This window comes from Eleutherodactylus coqui, chromosome 5, assembly GCF_035609145.1.
Source record: "Eleutherodactylus coqui strain aEleCoq1 chromosome 5, aEleCoq1.hap1, whole genome shotgun sequence".
In the NCBI taxonomy this organism is placed as follows: Eukaryota; Metazoa; Chordata; class Amphibia; order Anura; family Eleutherodactylidae; genus Eleutherodactylus; species Eleutherodactylus coqui.
This window is the reverse complement of record NC_089841.1, coordinates 199561255-199582960: the sequence shown is the minus strand read 5'-3', so window position 1 is coordinate 199582960 and position 21706 is coordinate 199561255.

Genomic DNA, 21706 nt, shown 5'->3' with positions numbered 1-21706 from the left:
ACCCCCGGTGGTGAACTTGTTGCGCCATCTGGTATTGGAAACATTGCAGTTGAATATTTGGATAGTGGCGGTGCATGTGCCGGGGATTGAGAATTCAATCGCGGATGCTCTTTCTCGGTTTCAGTGGGAGCGATTCAGGACCCTGGCCCCCCAGGCGGAGGACCGAGGGAGGACGTGCCCGTCTCATCTTTGGAGTGTGGTAAGAGAGCAGTGGGGCACCTAATCGAGAGGTCACTGGCTCAGGGTACCAGAGCTGCGTATATCGCAGCGTGGCAGGAGTGGGAAGGCTGGGTAGGACAGCTTAGGGTAGGAGAGGCGGATGAGGATAGAGTGGGGGCGTTGTTAAGTTGGTTGGGGAAGGTAGAACAGGATAATGTTTCGGTGTCACGAGTTAACCGGTTTATGGCAGGGGTAGCGTTTGGGTGCAAGTTAAGGGGGGTGGGGGATATAACAAAGAATTTTTTAGTGAGACAAGCGTTGAAGGGTTTTAAGAAAGGTAAAGGGAGGGTGGATTTACGTAGGCCAGTCTCGTTTGAGTTGTTAGAAAAAATTGGGGGGGTACTGGAAGGCCTCTGCGATGCGTTGTTCGAAAGATCGTTATTCAGGCTAGCTTTTTCACTGGCATTTTTCGGGGCATTTAGGGTGGGGGAGTTGATCTCCCCTAGTAAATCAGTTGGAGGAGGTCTACAGGTGGGGGATGTAAGGCAAGTTGATGACCATTTAGAGTTGGTCATACGCCGATCTAAAACAGATCAGGCTGGGCGGGGACAGTTGATTAGATTGGGTAGGATTCACGGGTCAGTAATGTGCCCCGTGACGGCGTGGGTCAATTATACTGGGGTAGCGGGCAAGAGATTAGGTCCTTTACTGCAGCACGAGGGGGGCCAGTTTTTGTCACGCTTCCAGTTTACAGCGATCTTTAAAAAGGCGCTGAGGGAGCTCGGTTTAGATGAGTCGCAATTTGGGACACACTCATTTAGGGTGGGGGCGGCGACAGAGGCACAGGCGCAAGGTTTGTCAGGCGAGTCGATCAGGAAAATCGGTAGATGGCAATCTGGGAGATATAAATTGTATGTTCGCCCCCAGTTGCTGTAAAAGTGTTGGGGGGGGGGGGGGGGGAAGGGGGTCTAATTATAAATAAGGGGTGTTGGTCAATTTTGTTTTTTCCCTTTTGTTTCAGGTCCACAATCGGCGTTAGTGTGGATTATGGGCCACTCATATGTTTATTGGGGGGCAGAGAGGGCTAGCGTAAGGCAGGACGGGAGACAGTTGAGGTTTCCTAGGTCAGAGGCGGTCTGGAGATGGTTGGGAATTAGAGGGATGTCTTGGTGCAAAGTGTTGCAGAAGTTTGAGAGGATGGTGGGTTTAGACAGGGCCCCGGACATAGTCGTTATACATGCCGGGGGGAATGATTTGGGGAAAAGGCCGTTTAGGGATTTATCAAGGGATATCAGGTATGATATCCTGAGATTGTTAGCGGCGCATAGGAAGATGGTGGTGGTGTGGTCGGAGATTGTGCCAAGACAGGTATGGAAATTTGTGCGGACGGCAAGAGGCTTAGACAAAGCGAGAATAAAACTTAATAGAGAAGTGTCTCGCTTTGTGGGAAGGAATGGGGGGGTCGCGGTGCGACACATAAACCTGGAGTCTGGCAGGGGGAATTATTGGAGACAGGATGGGGTTCATTTAAATGACATAGGTTTGGATTTGTGGTTAGAGGCAGTTCAGGAGGGAGTGGAGCGCGCCTTGGTGTTGTGGAGGGCGGTGCAGGCTTGAGGTTTCAAGCCGTGCTGGCTGTGGCGGTTAGGGAGGGGTCCTTGGAGTCAATATACGAGGGGGTAAGGGGGGAGGCAGGGGTTAGTAGAGTTACCTCCTCCCCCCCTCTGGTTAGTTTTAAATTGTAGGTGGGTCTGTCGCCTCTTGTTTTTGGCAGGGGGTTACCTGCTAAAGTGGTGGTTGTTGATAGCCGGGGTATGGCTAGATAGCCTCGGGGTCGGGAGGTTGGTGACTCGAGGTAAAATGGCGAGTCTCCTGAGTCAGGTGATTGGAGACGGGAGGCGTGGTTTGGAAAATAGGGTCTCCCGAGTCAGGATTTTTTATTAGACGGGAGACAGTGACACCTATTTTCCTTGGTTGGTGAGGCGACAGATAGTTTTGTTGGGAACTCCAAGGATCTCTCCATAGTAGTTAAGATCAGGGTTAAAAAAGTGTTATTTAGGATTTATTGTTGTATATTTATAATAAATTGGCTGCTGTGGCCAAATTTAATCCAAAAAGAAGTTGTCGGTGTTTATTTTAGATGAGCTAGGTTAAAAGGGGTAGGGGGGTAAGAGGTCACAGCGACAACTCCGTTGTACCTAGTCAAGGAAACATCCAAGTCCAGGCATACACTGTAGGCAGTACACCCCCCCCCCCCCCCCGATGTAGGGATGATTCTGCATACCATCACTGCTAGATGTGTATTACTGGGTAGGAGCTAATTCCTTACTGAACTGCCACATGAGTATGGGACACAGCCGCGCCCTGAGTTAAAAGGCTATTTAGCTTAATTAGTCTCTGGTGAGTTCAAAATTGCGCAGCATATTGTCCAATTTTGTGGGTCTAGGGTGCGCATTTGTGCACCCCTCCCCCCCTACCCCCTAGACTCCTATGGGGCCTTTGGTGCACAAATATGCTCGAAAGTAGAGGATGCTGCATTTCTAATTTTAAGTGAAAATGAGAATTAACCCATTGAAAACAATGCGCACACAAATACGCCGTGTGAAACCGCCCTGAAGCATACCTTACTTCTCACATGACATTGCAGTACAAGCTGTTGTGTGTACATGAGCAACATTATATATGTTCATTTTTTGATTTATATATGGCATTTTTTCCCAATTCACCCCTCTGTAGGCTGTATCGTTTTAGTCTGCTCTGAGCTAATCGAGGAAAGGCTAGCTGCTATGATGTCTACCATATACGCAAACTTTAAATGCGCTCATGTGAAATAGACTTGACTGTAGCAGCACATCTTTGTGAGTCTCTCTGAGCTTCCTTCTTCTCCCCCCTCTTCTTTCCATAGATTTCTATGGGCAGTATGAGACACCAACAAGCAAGACTTCCTGTAGTCTGTCTCTGTTACTAGAGAGAAACTTCACATGACAACAGGCAGTGGACAATAAATTAGAACCAAATAAACCCGTAGTGACCAGCACTTCAGAGTTATTTTTTAGCAAAAAAACATAATTATAGGTAAAAAAAAGCCAATTTGCATCACGTTGGCTATCACATAAGCCCAAGTTTGTTCAAAATGCAGTGACTATTAAAACTTTAGTTATGCTGCTTTCAATTTCCTTTTTGCTTCATAGAGTTAAAGGGGTTGTCCCGCGCCGAAACAGTTTTTTTTTTTTTTTCAACCCCCCCCCCCCCCCCCCCGTTCGGCGCGAGACAACCCCGATGTAGGGGTTAAAAAAGAACACCGGAGAGCGCTTACCTGAATCCCCGCGCTCCGGTGACTTCTTACTTACCTGATGAAGATGGCCCCGGGGATCTTCTCACTCGGTGGATCGCAGGGCTTCTGTGCGGTCCATTGCCGATTCCAGCCTCCTGATTGGCTGGAATCGGCACGTGACGGGGCGGAGCTACACGGAGCCGGCATCCAGCACGAGCAGCCCCATTGAAAAAAGAAGAAGACCGGGACTGCGCAAGCGCGGCTAATTTGGCCATTAGACGGTGAAAATTAGTCGGCTCCATGGAAACGAGGACGCTAGCAACGGAGCAGGTAAGTGAAAAACTTCTTATAACTTCTGTATGGCTCATAATTAATGCACAATGTACATTACAAAGTGCATTAATATGGCCATACAGAAGTGTATAGACCCACTTGCTGCCGCGGGACAACCCCTTTAACATGTGAGTTGGACAATGTAGGAAATGACCATTTTCATTTTCAGCCCAGACATGTTTGCAAAAGATACTAAAACTTTGATACTGTTACTACAAGAAAAATGTATAAATGTTGGCAGCATTCTTGCTGATCGTTCAGACAGTCCCTTAAAGTGTTGTTTTTCCCCCCAATTTTATAGATATTCAAAAAGTTATTTCCAATGTATGTAATATTTCTATTCAGTCAATATGTATATTCATTCACATATGGTTTAGCGGACTGACTCTTAGGTGTGATGATCACTCTGCTTGTCACGCTGTCGCCTACTGTTATTCGTATGTAAAGTGAAGCAGTCATGTGATCTGCGGCTGACCCCGAGCAGATTATCCCAGGTACCATTACCGTTTATTAGTTTGTCCGGAATACTTCATCAGACTGATGCATATACAGCAGGAATGTATTTAGTGGCGGCAGCTGGTAAAGTTAAATTGTATCTTATGGGAGACTGTTTAGACATAGTTTACAGAATTAAATATTCAATGTATTTTCTCATTGGCTATAAAAGTGAAAACAGATATAATATACAGAACCTGATTAAAAATATAAAATGTACAACATGCTTCGTGTAATTGATATAGTTGCAATTTTTTTGGAGCTCTGGGTTTAAACCACAGCAGTTTGCATCTTCTGATGCTTTTAGGGATTTCTTCAGGCTTTTACCCACATTTAAAAATAAAAATACTGGTGGGCCTGTGAGCTTCCTGGGGAACTGTCCATAGAGTCCACTTTTGCAAGCTACACTTTCCCAGATCCTAAAGAGCTCATGCCCAGAGCCGGGTCGGATTTCAATGGCGAAATCTCACAGAGGAATCAGACCTGGCGTGCCCCAGAGACCCTATACTCACCTCTCCAGATCTGCCGCGAGCGTCTCGGCTGGCAAGCCGATGCACATGGGCAGTGCAGCGCATGATGTGCCGGCACTGGGCTGTGACACGGGTTCTCGCTGTACTATCGCAGTGCCCACAGTGCGTAATATCGCGGGACGGACTGCTTTCATTGACTGCAATGGAAGCCATCTGTGCGATTTTTCGCCCAGAATAGAGCATGCTGCAATTCTCCTTGCTGTGGATTTCCATTCATGGGCAGGGGAGAATCTTCTAAACATCTATGAATGGACATCGCTGGAAAATTCGTGTCGGGTGTCTGGCCGAGAATTCCGCAACGATAATCCAATGGTGGGCATTAGCCCTTTACCATGTCCTATGAGGAATGGCTAAAGAATCTGGGAATGTTTATCTTGCCAAAAAGAAGCCCAAGGGGAGACTTAATAGCTGTCTACAAATATCTGAAGGGCTGTCACAGTGCAGAGGGATCAGCCCTATTCTCATTTGTACAAGGAAAGACTAGAAGCAATGGGAGGAAACTGGACGGGAGGAGACACAGATTAGATATTAGAAAAAACTTTCTGACAGTGAGGGTGTTCAATGAGTGGAACAGGTTACCACGGGAGGTAGTGAGTTCTCCTTCAATGGAAGCCTTCAGAGGCTGGACAGACATCTATCTGGAATGATGTAGTGATCCTGCACTGAGCAGGGGGTTGGACCCGATGACCCTGGAGGTCCCTTCCAACTCTACCATTTTATGATATAAGAAAATTAAATTGTGAGCCCCCACTGGGAACAGGAATTGTTGTGAGTGATAATCTGTATACAGCGCCGCAGAATATGGTCTATGTAAACATCCTCTTCTTCTTGCTCACTTTACCAGCAGCTGATTGCATAGCTAAAAGAGGCCAGAAGTTTCAGATAGAAAGGAATAACTAACCAAAGTAACACTAACTTAGGGGAAGGTGATAGCTACATTCATAGATTAATTTAAAACATGCATCGGAGTGGCTCTTTAAGGCCGCCTGCACACGGGCATATCTACATTGGGGAGTCCGGGGTGGGCATCTGCCCCCAGATTCCGCAGCAAATACCATCTATAGCATGCTATGGAAAAGCGCTTTTTCCTTCATGCGAGTGGAAACCAATTGCGATTTTCCGCTCATGGAGGAAAAAAATCACAGCAAGCTCTATTTTTGTGCGGGCTCCACATGGAAGGCTTTGATTGTACTCAATGAAAGCTTTCCGCATTTAACATTGCATAAAGGTCACTGGACCTGCGTCATTGCCTAGTAACGGCACAGAAAAATCTGTTTTGGGCATGTTGAACAGTGAACCGTCCGGACCATACACAGTACAGAAGGAAGAAGAAAATGTCTGGTATGCGGGGTCACCGGCTGGGCACAGGGTCAGATTCTGGTGCGGGATACAGATTACGGAATCCGACCGGGTCGTGTGCAGCCGGCCTAAGATGAGCGCATTAAGATCTGGTAGCATTCCTTTTCTTATGACAATCCTGCACATGAAGCACCTGTCTTGACTCCTCTTTTCATACCATTTTAATGGGGTGGTGGGGGAGCGGTGGTCTTGAGTGCTGAATTCTTTAGCAGAGGGGAAGTTTAATATAGGTAACCGGTGTATGACAAAGAAAGTATCTGGTAGGAGAACTGTTGGAAATTTGGTGTCATGAGTTTTCTAACTTTGTGTCATCTTGGCTAAACCTATTTGGCCACCATTCATTACATCTTTCCCACCACTTTGTCTATTGTTTATATAGCAGGCACTGCATCCTTAATTCCGTTTTAAACAGGTACATTTCGAAAGGTTCTTTGGTGCTGTCATTTCATGTTCATTATGCCTTGACCTGCAATCACCCAGAAGGATTCAACCCCCTTTTCAACACATGTACTTGTGAGGTTAAGCCAGGTCAATCCTCGAGGAAGCAGCTGATCATAAAACTGTCCATGTTGCAGGATCCGGTTAAAGGTCTGGTGTATGTGATCAACCAGGAGCAAGGATTATGGTGGTGTTCACAACTTACATCGGTGTTCATTGGATAATAGTAATAGTCAAGTTTTGGTCCCTCCATGCTGAGTGATAGTGAAATAAGAGTGAAAGAAATGTCATTGCCTAGAATGATTCTGCTCATTGTGCACGTGGCCGAGGTGGTCCCTGGGATGACCTCTTAACCCAATAATTTCCCAGTCTACTCCCTTTTACCTCTCCGATAGTCAGCAAGAACTCATTAGTTCCTACAAGCAGGTAAATCCATCAGTAAATACTGAGGTTTGCGGATGCTTCTTGGATTTTACTTCAGTCTCCTTGTAGTCCACCTAAATGATTGGCAGTGAATATAAACACATTTCCATTGGATGTATAGTGCACTTGGGTGGAAGTTGAGTCGAGTCCATATCTCCATAATATCACATATTCCTAACCTCCTGAGCCAGTCTGCCATAGTTTATCTGTGTACCATATGGGACATTATTTGAACAGGTTTATCATCCGCCATGCAGATGCTTATCCCAATAGACCCACAGTCAATAAATACTGCCTGTGGCTGAAGTGACACCGGATGCTACTATTGATCTTTATGGCATGCATTAGCAGATGTGGGCATATGACCCTTATGCTGCGTTTACATGAAACTATTATCGTTTTGCGCTAAACGAATGTTATCTGTTCTATTTTAGTGTGTCATAGTGCTTTTTAACGCACACCATCACCCAATGCAATGTTGGGGTGCATTAAAAACGCAGACGTAGGCATTTACAAATGCCGTTCTAAAAATCTGTAAAATGCAGCGTTTTTGCAAACACCTGTGTGAGACTGGCTTAACTGTTCATATTGCATAACTCGTCAGATTGAACAGAGCTTGCAACAGAACATGGCACTATGGCATTGAGGTCTAGGAAGGACCCCTTGTCATTTGACGGAATTGTTGGCCACCAACTATGTCTTTTGGGACAGCAGTGTCAGTGTTACTCCAGGTAAGAACCTCGTGTGTTGCAGAGTGTTAGGGCAGCAAAAATGCAGTCCTAAGCTCTCGCTCACGACCTGAAGGTTGTAAATTCACTCCCCGCATGGTTTAGGTAGCCGGCTCAAGGTTGATTCAGCCTTCCATCCTTCCGAGGTTGGTAAAATGAGAACCCAGCTTGGTGGTGGTGGTAGTGGTGGGGGGTAATAAATAAATTACCTGAAAGCACTGCGGAATAAGTTGGCACTATACAAATAACAAGATTTATTTTTTATGTATTTTATTTAGGTTAAAATGTGATTTTCCAATTTTTCTTGATGATCCTATTTAAAAATGGCAGTGCAACGTTTCAGAAGACGGACATAGCAATTTGGTTCTTTTTTGGTCTACTAAAGGAATGTTGAGAATAAACTTCTGTGGAATTCCATATTTATCCTCTGAAGAACAAAGTCCAAACATTAATGTATCATTACAGTTTTGAAAGGGAGAATCTGGAGTTCGGGTAATAATACACACGAAACAAGGACCAACTTTCTGTATTTAAGAACAAAGAGGTGTGAGGATATGAAAGAACGTGGCTCAAGGAAACTCACCTGCAAGATTGATGTGGTTTATTGAGCATGAGACCGTTAATATGACAGACTAGAGTAAAGAACGTAAAAAGATCTGACGGACAGAACATGTAACCTGATGCTCAGCACAGGTAAGAACCTTACAGCTGTCCTGTCAAGAAAGCCTTGCTCTTTATTGTGTACGGCTCCACATGAAAGACTCTTTGTCAACTTTTATTTTAAGAGAACCTTTTTATGACTTACAGTCCTTAAAAAAAACTTCAAAACTTTTATCCATAATGGCTCATCATCACTTAGCTCATTAATAGTTTTCAAAGAATGACCTCACAAAGCAGTGGGACGTCAGCTTACTCTTGACCTCTCTAATATTTACCTCTGCTAAATAGGTCTCCGCAATGTGATTTCTTGTCATTTGAATCTCTTGCAATAAGGTTAATCTACAATCTTCTGCCCACATGCAAGTCTGCAGAAAAGAATGGCATCTTCAAGCTCTGATATGCTGAGGTCAGAGCCTATACGATATAGGTATGGTCTTATATAGGAGTTATCAGGAATAGATGAGTCACATGCATACAATAGTATGGTGATTGTGACCATTCCTGATCATGGGTGGATAGAGATATAAAGGACTTCACTATCTGCCCAAGACTTCAAAGGGTCCAAAGGGACAGATTTCTATAAAGTTCACCACTCAATATACTTCACTTGCAAGTTAATTGCTGAAAAAAGCGTAATTCTAAACACTTTTCTGACAATTTTCTGTATGGATTTGTATGGCACCCTATTTTATATTCATATTCCAAGGCCTACTATGTGATAAAAGACTTACTATTTTACCAACCTTTTCCCTTTAAATAAATCCCTGACTAGTCTATATATCAGAAAAGATAAGAGAGAATTTAATTAAAAAGGATATTTTCATCTTGGGAAGTTATCCCCTATAGATTGGTGGGGGTTCGACATTGCTCATCCCTCATGGTGGCTGCTGCTTTATTGATAGATCTTTCATGGTGTTCAGTGCCTCAGCCCAACTACATTGGGTAACCCTATTCCTACCCCTGGCTCTCCCAGTTACAGTCGCCGTTATACACTATGGAGGGCTATTTGTTTTTATATTGCAATCAACTATTGATGACGTATCTTGAGGATAGGTAGTTCAGACCCAGACAACCCCATTAAGTCATGCCTCAGGGAAGGCCTTAGAGAATTACTATTGTGGCAAACATGGGGGCCTTCATTTGGGCCCTCTGCCACGTAAATTCTTTGGTTCCCCACAATGCCTACTTCCTCTGTCACTATTAATTTGGAATCTATGGGGTTAAACAGCAGGGATCTCAGTTAATGTACAACTAACACCTTCTGCACATGAAGTGGGTTCAACTCCTGAGCTTACTCCATATACTACCTGACACCATCTGCCCTAAATATACGACAGATAGCACCAATGGGTTAGAAGTACTATGTAATACTTCATTTGTGCCGTGGTGGCGCTGCAAGACAATTAAACACTTGCTCTCTGCGTCCCTCATAGATTATAACTTATCCCTGTGTGCCCCAACTAGTGGAATACTCCGTGATAAGCATAAAGTGCTTTTAGACGGAACGATTACCATTCAAAAAAGTGATCAAACAAGCGAAAAGGAACATTGATTGTTTGGTTTGAATGCAAGCCAACGACTTAATGATGAATGATAATTGTTCTTTTTTCATTCGTCGCTCATTTTCTGCAGGCATAAAAATCATTGTTGGCTCGTTCACTTATTGTTCGGTTTAAACAGCAATCGTTGAGTCCCTCTCATTCACTTATACAGTGAATGTGAAAAACTGAATGATTCTGAAAGATTTTCCTTTGAACGAGCCAAAAGGACAGATACCCTTCTAGCACAAAAAGGGATTATACAAGGCAGTTTATCGCTTTAGGCCTCATGCACATGGCTGATTTTGCACCCGTTTTGGCACCCAGAATTTCAGTTGCAAAAACCGCATCCATTAAAACACATTGATATCAATGGGCTCCTCACATTGGTGATTCTTCCATGTACACTTCCGCCAATGACATGCTCTATTTTTGCGTGGAATTGCCCACCAACGAAGTCTATGGGGGCAAATGCGCATGAACTGCAAACGAACATGTGTGGAAAACGTCGATTTTCCGCAACCACCTGCCAGGGTGTTATAAAGTTTGCAGCTAATTGCAGGGAAGACATGGCAGACATCTTGGATTTTTCTTAGGAGAGTCTCCTTTTAGGAGCAGCCTCAATTTGGGGATGGAATTGCTGATAAATTTCGTAGATAAGACCCCAGAGAATGGACCCCAAACCTCCTCCTCCACCTCCTTTTCAGAACAACTTCCATCATCTCAAGTTCCTGTCGACAGCAACCAAGGCAAAAGAACATCCTCGGCATCAGAAGACGTCTCTAACATCAGCTACTCTCTTCCAAAGCCAGAAAGTACCAAAAGCACCGCTGGACGGCATCTCGCCGCACGTGTTGAATATTTATGGGTGGTTACAGGCGGCTGCGTCAATGATGACAGCGTAACGTATTGCTAGTGTGATTTTTATGTGAGCACAAAAGCGCAGCTGCCGTGAACGAAAAACGAAGAGAAATATACGGCGTCACGCACAGAAAATAAACACGCTTACTGTGCAAATGTGTAACGTAGGAGTGACCGAAATTGCGCTTACACTCATGTGCAGGAGCCCTAAGTGCCTCCCTATTCCTTCTACCTATAATGACTTGTCACAATTCGTAACTAACCGCTGATTTACCATCTGCCACTGAAGTCCGCAAATCATTTACAATGTATCTATCTAGTACATTTATTAACAGTGTCGGTTTCAGCCATGCATGTGTTCCTACATATGGGTCTATCTATTTAGCTATACATGGTAGATTATTTCTCATGCTTTTTGAAGAAAAACTTAGATCTAGTCAAAATCCTGGTGTTAGCGCTCTCAGGAATGAAAAAAGGTAAGCGAGCCGGCATATGTGCATCCCTGACAGCTGGCGAATGGTGCTGCGAGCCTCGCTACTTTATAGGTGGCCTGCAGGAAAGAGGAATCAGTTTTCAGGATACGCTGCATTCTTCTCTCTGGTCGACTACCTGGTTTTGTTCTCCTTTGCAGGATTAGTTATGAAACCTATATTTCATGTCTGGATAATGTGTTTGAACTTGTGATAAAAAGATTGAATGCTATATGCTACTAATGTGTGAAAACGGCTTGTCAGCTGATGTAGCATGCTCCAACCCCAAATGTTTCATTAAGTGAAGTGCAAAAAAGTTACTAACACACCACAAAAACTACATAAGGGGTCATTTATTACACTTGAGGGCTCTAAAGGTATTCTTAGACGGAACAATAATTGTTCAGATTCCGGTGAACAATTACCGTTCAGTGTAAAGTCATGCCCCGAATGAACGATGAATGAGAAATTGTTCGCTTCTCATTCGTCATTCAGTTTCTGCCTGCAGAAAACTGAACAACATATCGTTCTGTGTAAACAGGTAATCGTTCACTTATGAACAACTGCCTGCTTACTGTGAATCCCTGGTCTGCGCCATCTCCATTCACTAGCACAGGAACGATTATCGCTGGAACGACCTGTTGGGCATCTGTGCCCGACAGACCATCCTGTGTAAAAGCACCTTAATGCTGCCTGTCCACGGGCGTTGCGGTATCCCGCTTCTCTAGCTCCATTACTCGTTACACCAGCACTTTTGGGACCCATATTCTTAAAGTCCTAGAAGTGATCTCCCACCCAGTGTAACTGAAGAAGGGGTTCACCCCGAAACACATATCCTATGCTGTTTTTTAATATACTCAATAAAAGAGAAGTTGGATAATCTATCCTACCGTCCAACTATCTTTTCTGGAGAGTTGCAACCATCCACCAGTCTTTTCTCTCTATAGCTTTTCACACAAAATCACAGTGGTACGGGAATCTATATATAGTTGCTGAAACCCTTCACAGATATAGATTAAAATTAAATAACTTTTATTGGAATATTCTAAAAAGTGTGGGCTCACATATAACACTTATAGACGATAACAAAAGGAAAAACAGGTAACATATAGACAAAGACTAGGCCCTAATGGAGATGTATAAGATGCCGTATCTCTCAGATCGATTTTTGGAGATCGGTATCGCTCAGGAATATGGAAGAGGATATAAATCCAGATGTAAAGAGGATAGTATCCAAGTCCAAGAAATAATTATACCTGAACATTAATGCGGTACGAAAATTAGTACCTATTAGGGCACGATATTATTATATATTCATGTTGCTAGAACAATATTCAATGACTTCCCATTAGTGGCACAATTACCACATATATAAGTACTAGATAAATGGGCTCATTGCGGGTCAGTAGTCCTGACCAGGACAAAAAGAGGTTCGCTCGACGCGTTTCCCTGCCCCTGTAAGTGGCAGTTCCTCAGGAGCACGGGTGCTGATTGCCCGTAGGTATGTGTTTCTATGGGTGTCGTCTAGAAACAGTGGAGCAACAGGATTAGTGTGTCAGGACGTCGTCCTGCTCCAGTTTAGTCCTGTTAAGGTGATGCCACCTGTTCAATATTAGCCGTGCAATAACGGTTACCTCTTCTTACTTATTTGTTCTGACGCGGTATCTGTATTGGTGCCGCTGTCGGACTTTCTCTTTCGATATTCGGAAAGAGAGAGGGTCATTCATTCAATCTGGTATCTTAGAATGATATACCAGCATTAGAATGTCTTAACTGACACTTCCAAGTAGCAGATGGCGACCGCAGATTCAGCTTATTCATCAGCTACTGGAGTGATGTCAGGTGATGCCCTCCTCAAAAGTTCCTGCATTTCCTATTGGGGTAATCGCATTGGTCTATGGATTTCAATGACCAATATAGATTAATGCCCCGATAGGGATTGTTCTGTCGCTCGATATTAGCCGAGACGAGTATTATTCCAAGGTCTCAAATCGATCCTGTTATTACAGCTGGTAGATATCCTGGCTGTGTATAACAAGGACAATGCCTTCACGAGTGAAGCTGAAATAGATAGCAGTATATGCCTCAAATAGGATTAGCTTCAAGGATTCTTTCGGCTAGATCCGGGGAGTAATGCCCCGTATTCAAGTTCTATCGTCGAGACCAAGAAGGACAGAACCCCTACAGTGTCAATCCTAGCTGGATTGACCAGGGGTAAGAAGCAGGGATAGAGTAAGATAGGTAGCGCCGGCCGCTCACCATCAGAGCCGCAGGCGCTACCTATCTTACTCTATCCCTGCTTCTTACCCCTGGTCAATCCAGCTAGGATTGACACTGTAGGGGTTCTGTCCTTCTTGGTCTCGACGATAGAACTTGAATACGGGGCATTACTCCCCGGATCTAGCCGAAAGAATCCTTGAAGCTAATCCTATTTGAGGCATATACTGCTATCTATTTCAGCTTCACTCGTGAAGGCATTGTCCTTGTTATACACAGCCAGGATATCTACCAGCTGTAATAACAGGGTCGATTTGAGACCTTGGAATAATACTCGTCTCGGCTAATATCGAGCGACAGAACAATCCCTATCGGGGCATTAATCTATATTGGTCATTGAAATCCATAGACCAATGCGATTACCCCAATAGGAAATGCAGGAACTTTTGAGGAGGGCATCACCTGACATCACTCCAGTAGCTGATGAATAAGCTGAATCTGCGGTCGCCATCTGCTACTTGGAAGTGTCAGTTAAGACATTCTAATGCTGGTATATCATTCTAAGATACCAGATTGAATGAATGACCCTCTCTCTTTCCGAATATCGAAAGAGAAAGTCCGACAGCGGCACCAATACAGATACCGCGTCAGAACAAATAAGTAAGAAGAGGTAACCGTTATTGCACGGCTAATATTGAACAGGTGGCATCACCTTAACAGGACTAAACTGGAGCAGGACGACGTCCTGACACACTAATCCTGTTGCTCCACTGTTTCTAGACGACACCCATAGAAACACATACCTACGGGCAATCAGCACCCGTGCTCCTGAGGAACTGCCACTTACAGGGGCAGGGAAACGCGTCGAGCGAACCTCTTTTTGTCCTGGTCAGGACTACTGACCCGCAATGAGCCCATTTATCTAGTACTTATATATGTGGTAATTGTGCCACTAATGGGAAGTCATTGAATATTGTTCTAGCAACATGAATATATAATAATATCGTGCCCTAATAGGTACTAATTTTCGTACCGCATTAATGTTCAGGTATAATTATTTCTTGGACTTGGATACTATCCTCTTTACATCTGGATTTATATCCTCTTCCATATTCCTGAGCGATACCGATCTCCAAAAATCGATCTGAGAGATACGGCATCTTATACATCTCCATTAGGGCCTAGTCTTTGTCTATATGTTACCTGTTTTTCCTTTTGTTATCGTCTATAAGTGTTATATGTGAGCCCACACTTTTTAGAATATTCCAATAAAAGTTATTTAATTTTAATCTATATCTGTGAAGGGCTATAGCTTTTCACACAACTATCGTACCCATTATTGGTGGGTTCTCCTCATTGGCAGCACCTCCACAGCTCGTTCAATTTTCACAGCCCATTCTATGGCTTTTTGGTTTCAAGACATCATCTGGGACCAAAACCACAGATACCATCAGGTTTTCTCCACCCCTCTTCTTTCCTACATAAGTAAAACAGAAGTATTGTATATGTCGAGAACAACACACCGAGGCTAAAATACTTCATGTTCACATGGCCATTATGTATGAGTGGCTACATTTATAGAGTTGAATCAATAAATGAAGAATGTATGGTCAAATGGAGTGAACATTTATACTATACTTTGTTCTCATTCACATAGTTCCTCTATTCATTTCTAAATCTGCTGGGGTTGCAATTACCTGTAAACTCAATCTACTATCTTGAATAAACTAACTGAATTATGGGCATAGCATTAATCTGAACATTTTCACTTGTGAATAGCATAGGCATACATAGAGAAAGTGTGTTAAATTCTAAATGTTGTGAGAATGCAAAACAAGTTTTGTTTCTACATTGCAAAAAAAAGGCTTCATATTTATCCATTCTTGAAGGAGGGGCTGGCCGGGAGTGTGCCCCGGGCGCTCAGTGTGGTGGGGGAGCACAACTGGTACCCACACCAACAGTTAATAATGAAGTTATAATACTAGAACTGTACTCTTTTGTCAACATAATCCCTTTGCATGAGGGTGGGGAACATGGCGGCCTACCATCATCATCACTGATGCCTGAACAGCTAAGATGCAAATACATGTATGGGTATTTCCATACAGGGATTTAGTTATATGTATTAATTTGTGGAGAAGGGGTGTCAAACTAAATCTTTGTTTCTGGTTGAAAGAAGGTCTAGCTTCATCCCCACAGTACATTACTCTCTCTAGGACTTCAAGGAAGAGAGAATTTAATTTGGATCAGTCCTTTCTCTATTTATGGAGAGGATGATTTATTGCATATTCAGTGACATTTTATGCATTGATCTCATGATTAGTCATTTAGCTGCCCAAGTGGGATTAAATATCCTGCAGTCCTAGATATCGTTGCTGTTTTTTTTTCATTCTACACTAGTCTAATACAGCATAGATGCGTGTCAGAGAAGTTAACCCTTTGAATGTAGGAGAACTATCATGTCTAGTTAGAAAGTGCTAGCTATTGATTGAAAAATACCTGAGTGTGTTAAAGGAGATGTCCCGCGCCGAAACGGGTTTTTTTTTTTTTAAACCCCCCCCCCGTTCGGCGCGAGACAACCCCGATGCAGGGGTTAAAAAAACCACCCGCACAGCGCTTACCTGAATCCCGGCGGTCCGGTGACTTCAATACTTACCGCTGAAGATGGCCGCCGGGATCCTCTATCTTCGTGGACCGCAGCTCTTCTGTGCGGTCCACTGCCGATTCCAGCCTCCTGATTGGCTGGAATCGGCACGTGACGGGGCGGAGCTACACGGAGCTACACGGAGCCCCATAGAGAACAGCAGAAGACCCGGACTGCGCAAGCGCGGCTAATTTGGCCATCGGAGGCCAAAAATTAGTCGGCACCATGGAGACCAGGACGCTAGCAACGGAGCAGGTAAGTAAAAAACTTTTTATAACTTCTGTATGGCTCATAATTAATGCACAATGTATATTACAAAGTGCATTATTATGGCCATACAGAAGTGTATAACCCCACTTGCTGCCTCGGGACATCTCCTTTAAACCAAGACTCAGTAATGGTGCTAGTTACTAAAGGAAATGCTGGAGTTGCTAGAATACTCACCTGGGCAACAGGTGTGTGCATAGAAGAATAACGCTGGAGTTGCTAGAATATTTAGCTGGGCAAGTATGTATACGTAATCACAGAGTGTTAAGAGTAATGGCCCATTTAGACGGGATGACAGTTGTCTAGATGACTGCATGAACACTGGCGTCACCGCTAAGGTCGTTAGTGCTTGGGCAGAGTGGGTAAACAGGCAGAGAAAACCGCTGGATTGCGGGCTTCTCGTTCGGCGCTTCACCTTCTATGTGTATGTTCTTCACCTTTCAGTTAAACGAAATTTAAGTGATAATTGTCCCGTGTAAATGGCCCTTAAGGCTGCTATACTTAGAGTTTACATATAGAGTGTAATATATGGGAATTCTCTTTGCGCACACCTCAGCGGAATGTATTTGCACTATGTACGAGGCTTTTTTGCACGTGTATCAGCATATTTACTGTACTTTTTGAACATGCAGGAAATGTTCATTCGCGCGGCAGACAAACAAGCTCCAGTTTAAATGTGTATTTAGCCTAATGAGTTCTACATGTGTTCTTTTATCACGTAATTGTGCAGTGTGTTACTCATACCATTGTGGATTTCTATGGGAATCTTTCATGCGTAAATGTGCTTCTGCAGGTTTAGAAAAACCAGGACCGTTTTAGTTGTGCGCGCACAAAATCGGGAAGTGAGGACGAACTAAGTGAAATCAATTGGCTCTATTATGTGTATTGAGGATGTAAATTTAACTCATACAAAAACGTGCACAATTGCTCCAGTGTGAAATCGGCCTAATGCTTTAACAGATAATGGTTATTGCAGATAGTTGTGACAAGCAGGATAATGATGTAACATTCAAAATCTGTGTTGACTATGTTTAACTGTGTAATTTGGTATTTGTAACAGTTCCTGCCATAGCCTATGTGGATGTATGTACATGGTCTTGAACCCAGACATGGTGACAATTGGAAACCGCTCTGTGCCATCTCACCGTACTGAGTGGGTCTTGTGCATGAGTGAGCGAATTAGAAACATGGTGTGCCCTGTGTGGTGTTACTGAATGAGGTATAAAGGTGCAGTGTGGCATGGAAGTTGTGATTATTGAAGTTGAGCAAATGTTAGCTGGTGGAGCAAGGTTGGGTGTGGCTGGGTTAGGGAACCATGTGGAAAGCCCTGACAACCTGTGCTACAGATTGGGAGTGCAGTTGTGTGGAATTTTCCTGTAGTCTTCTGCTTGGACTGGTGTGCTGGACAGTCGACAATAGAAACGTGGGAGTAGTGGTCATTTCTGCTATTTTGCTAAAGAGTGAGAGAGGTCTCAAGCACAAGAACTGTAAGCGTTTATGTATAGTGTGAGTCCACAGACCCAAGAAAAGCCTGATGTTGATTAAGAGACAGTGTAGCTAAAATGGTCTGCAACACAATTATTGTATGAGACTGTAACTAAAGCGGCCTGCAACACAATTACAGAATGAGACTGTAACTAAAGTAGCCTGCAACACTATTACTGTATGAGACTACAACTAAAATGGCCGGCAACACAATTACTGTATGAGACTACAACTAAAGTAGCCTGCAACACAATTACTGTATGAGACTACAACTAAAGTAGCCTGCAACACAATTACTGTATGAGACTACAACTAAAGGGGCCTGCAACGCAATTACAGTATGAATCTGTAACTAAGGTGGCCGGCAACGCAATTACTGTATGAGACTATAACTAAAGTAGCCTGCAACACAATTACTATATGAGACTGTAACTAAAGGGGCATGCAATGCAATTACTGTATGAGACTGTAACTAAAGTGGCCTGCAACGCAATTACTGTATGAGACTACAACTAAAGTGGCCTGCAACGCAATTACTGTATGAGACTACAACTAAAGTAGCCTGCAACGCAATTACTGTATGAGACTGTAACTTAAGTGGCCTGCAACGCAATTACAGTATGAGACTGTAACTAAAGTAGCCTGCAACGCAATTACTGTATGAGACTGTAACTTAAGTAGCCTGCAACACAATTACTGTATGAGACTGTAACTAAAGTAGCCTGCAACACAATTACTGTATGAGACTGTAACTAAAGTAGCCTGCAACACAATTACTGTATGAGACTGTAACTTAAGTGGCCTGCAACGCAATTACTGTATAAGCCTGTAACTTAAGGGGCCTGCAACACAATTACTGTATGAGCCTGTAACTAAAGTGGCCGGCAACGCAATTACTGTATGAGACTATATCTTGTTCATGCAAAAACTGAGCTGCTTTGAAGTTTGTAATGTGTTCTGAACTGTGTTCCTGTTTTCTAAAACTGTGTGAGAGTGAATGTACTGCTCATTGACCTATCCTCAGGAGGGCTGGGGTCCATCGCTCTGGACCATGACTGATCAGCTGGCCGGGCGCATTCTGTCAGCGCTACAAATACACAGAGGTCGGAGCTGAAGCAGCAGAAGTCTTTGTGCCGACCTCTGTGTAGTGGCTGCAGCTTGTAACTGCAGGCACGGCCCTCCCTGAAATCAATGTGAGCCATGCCTGCAGTTACAAGCGGCGGCCACTACACAGAGGTCGGTGCAGAGACTTCCGTTGCTTCAGCTCTGACCTCTGTGCATTTGCGGCGCTGACAGCTTGCACCCGGTCAGCTGATCGGTCGGGGTCCCGAGCGACGGTCCCCAACTGATCAATAGTATTTTCCACGGAAAATCCCTTTAAGTAACTGTATCATTGAAGCAGCCAAGTAGAGTTTATTGTTGCCTTTCGGTTCGGCACAAGCAGATATACTAAGACCAAGCTCCATCATCTTATAGCTGTGATACATAAGAGAAAAAAGAAGCAGCCATTCCATGATACTGTTGAGTGTATCACTTTCTATATAAAGCCATCTGATATCTTGTATCATTCCAGCAGCTGCTTGAAAGGAACAAATGTCTTTTTAAGTTTAGTATAACAGGAGAATGCGTGGAGGAAAAGTTTGATCCCCCATTCCCGTTGCCTCGCTGCAAGAATCACAACCTCCCATATTGTTCTAACTTTGATGCAGGAAAGATGAATCAAGAGTGGAGACGGATCGTCACCTGGCAAGTGGCCTGATGTATGAGGACTGGGCAGGTACAAATGTATGTAAATCCCTCACTCAGCACAGATCAAATACCAACACTGTCATGCATATAGGCCCATTGTCTTGGATCTGGAGGCTCTTGAATGAAGACTTTACATCTCTTTTAAGAAACAAGATGTTTGTTTTTCTAATGAAGCGTCTTCTGATAGCACATTCAGTACAAACATGCAGATCTATTTTGATAATACATTCTTTGATCTTGTTTAGCATGCTGTACTACAAAGAATACAGACAGTGCCGGTCTGAGGGCTGCCAGTCACAGACAGTGCTGGTCTGAGGGCTGCCAGTCACAGACAGTGCCGGTCTGAGGGCCGCTGTTACAGACAGTGCCGGTCTGAGGGCTGCCAGTCACAGACAGTGCCGGTCTGAGGGCTGCCAGTCACAGACAGTGCCGGTCTGAGGGCCGCTGTTACAGACAGTGCCGGTCTGAGGGCCGCCATCACAGACAGTGCTGGTCCGAGGGTCGCTGTCACAGACAGTGCCGGTCTGAGGGTCGCTGTCACAGACAGTGGCGGTCTGAGGGTCGCTGTCACAGACAGTGCCAGTCTGAGGGCAGCTGTCACAGACAGTGCCGGTCTGAGGGCCACCATCACAGACAGAGCTGGTCTGAGGGCAGCTGTCACAGACAGTGCCGGTCTGAGGGCCACCATCACAGACAGTGCCGGTCTGAGGGTCGCTGTCACAGACAGTGCCGGTCTGAGGGCTGCCAGTCACAGACAGTGCCGGTCTGAGGGCTGCTGTCACAGACAGTGCCGGTCTGAGGGCCACCGGTCTGAGGTCCACCATCACAGACAGTACTGGTCTGAGGGCCGCCATTACAGACAGTGCCGGTCTGAGGGTCGCTGTCACAGACAGTTCCGGTCTGAGGGCCGCTGTCACAGACAGTGCTGGTCTGAGGGCTGCCAGTCACAGACAGTGCCGGTCTGAGGGCCGCTGTCACAGACAGTGCCGGTCTGAGGGCCGCTGTCACAGACAGTGCCGGTCTGAGGGCTGCCAGTCACAGACAGTGCCGGTCTGAGGGCAGCCGGCATTTATACCAAACATGTGTACACTGTTAACTGCATCCTAAACTATGGGGCCTGTGCAAAAGTGCCCTACGGCCGGCTACACGCGACTGGATCGGAATCCGGCTGTGACACTGTCCGGCAACCCCGCGTATCTGCAAAATCTGTAATGCAGATGACTGCGGAGGCTCACCGTTGGTCACACACAGTACAGATTTTATCTTATTTTTTTTAAATTGTATTTCCCGCACTGTTGCTAGGTGATGATATCAATAGAAGCCATCTGCCTGGAGTCTGATGCAAAATAGAGCATGCTGCGATTTTTCCTCCGCTTGTGGAATACGCCATTCGTATCCGCGTGTGTGAAGGGAAAAAGCGAACATACATACCTTTCAATGCGTGCGATTTGCTGCGGATTCTCCGCCTAGCCCCCAATCGCGAATTCCGCATTGTGAGAAGCCCAGGTGTATTTCCACGCACAAAATTTGCATGCACAATATGCAGTGAATAGAGAACATTGATTTCAATGGGTTCGTTCACATGTGCGCAGAAGTCTAGGGGATGCAGAAATGCCCTTTCAATTCCCTAAGAGATTCTTCCTTTTACCATTGTAGTGATACATCTTTGAGAAGACTTTTCAGGATTTCATATGAAATCCTGGTCTGGATAAGGGGTGGTCTTCTCAAAGAGGTGGTCTTTTTAGGAGGTTTCACTGTATTTTCTTATTGGCGGAGCATTTGATAGCAGACAACTGCACTTTGCATCATGTAGCCACATCTGCGCTTCTAGATACATGAAACAAGGAGACACTCAGCATTTCTACTGCTCCAGAAGTAATCGGATCTTTGCTACCCCTGCACTAAACTTTGTTGTTGGCCTAAAATTATACTGATTTATCTTAATCCAAAACCTAGGAATATTTTAAGATGTCTTTGATGTTTCCTGTGCAGAGACAAAGCAAAAATAACAACTTCACTTATAATTTCTGCTTAAAATAGTAACAATGTTAAAAATTGCAAAGCTGAGTTGAATTT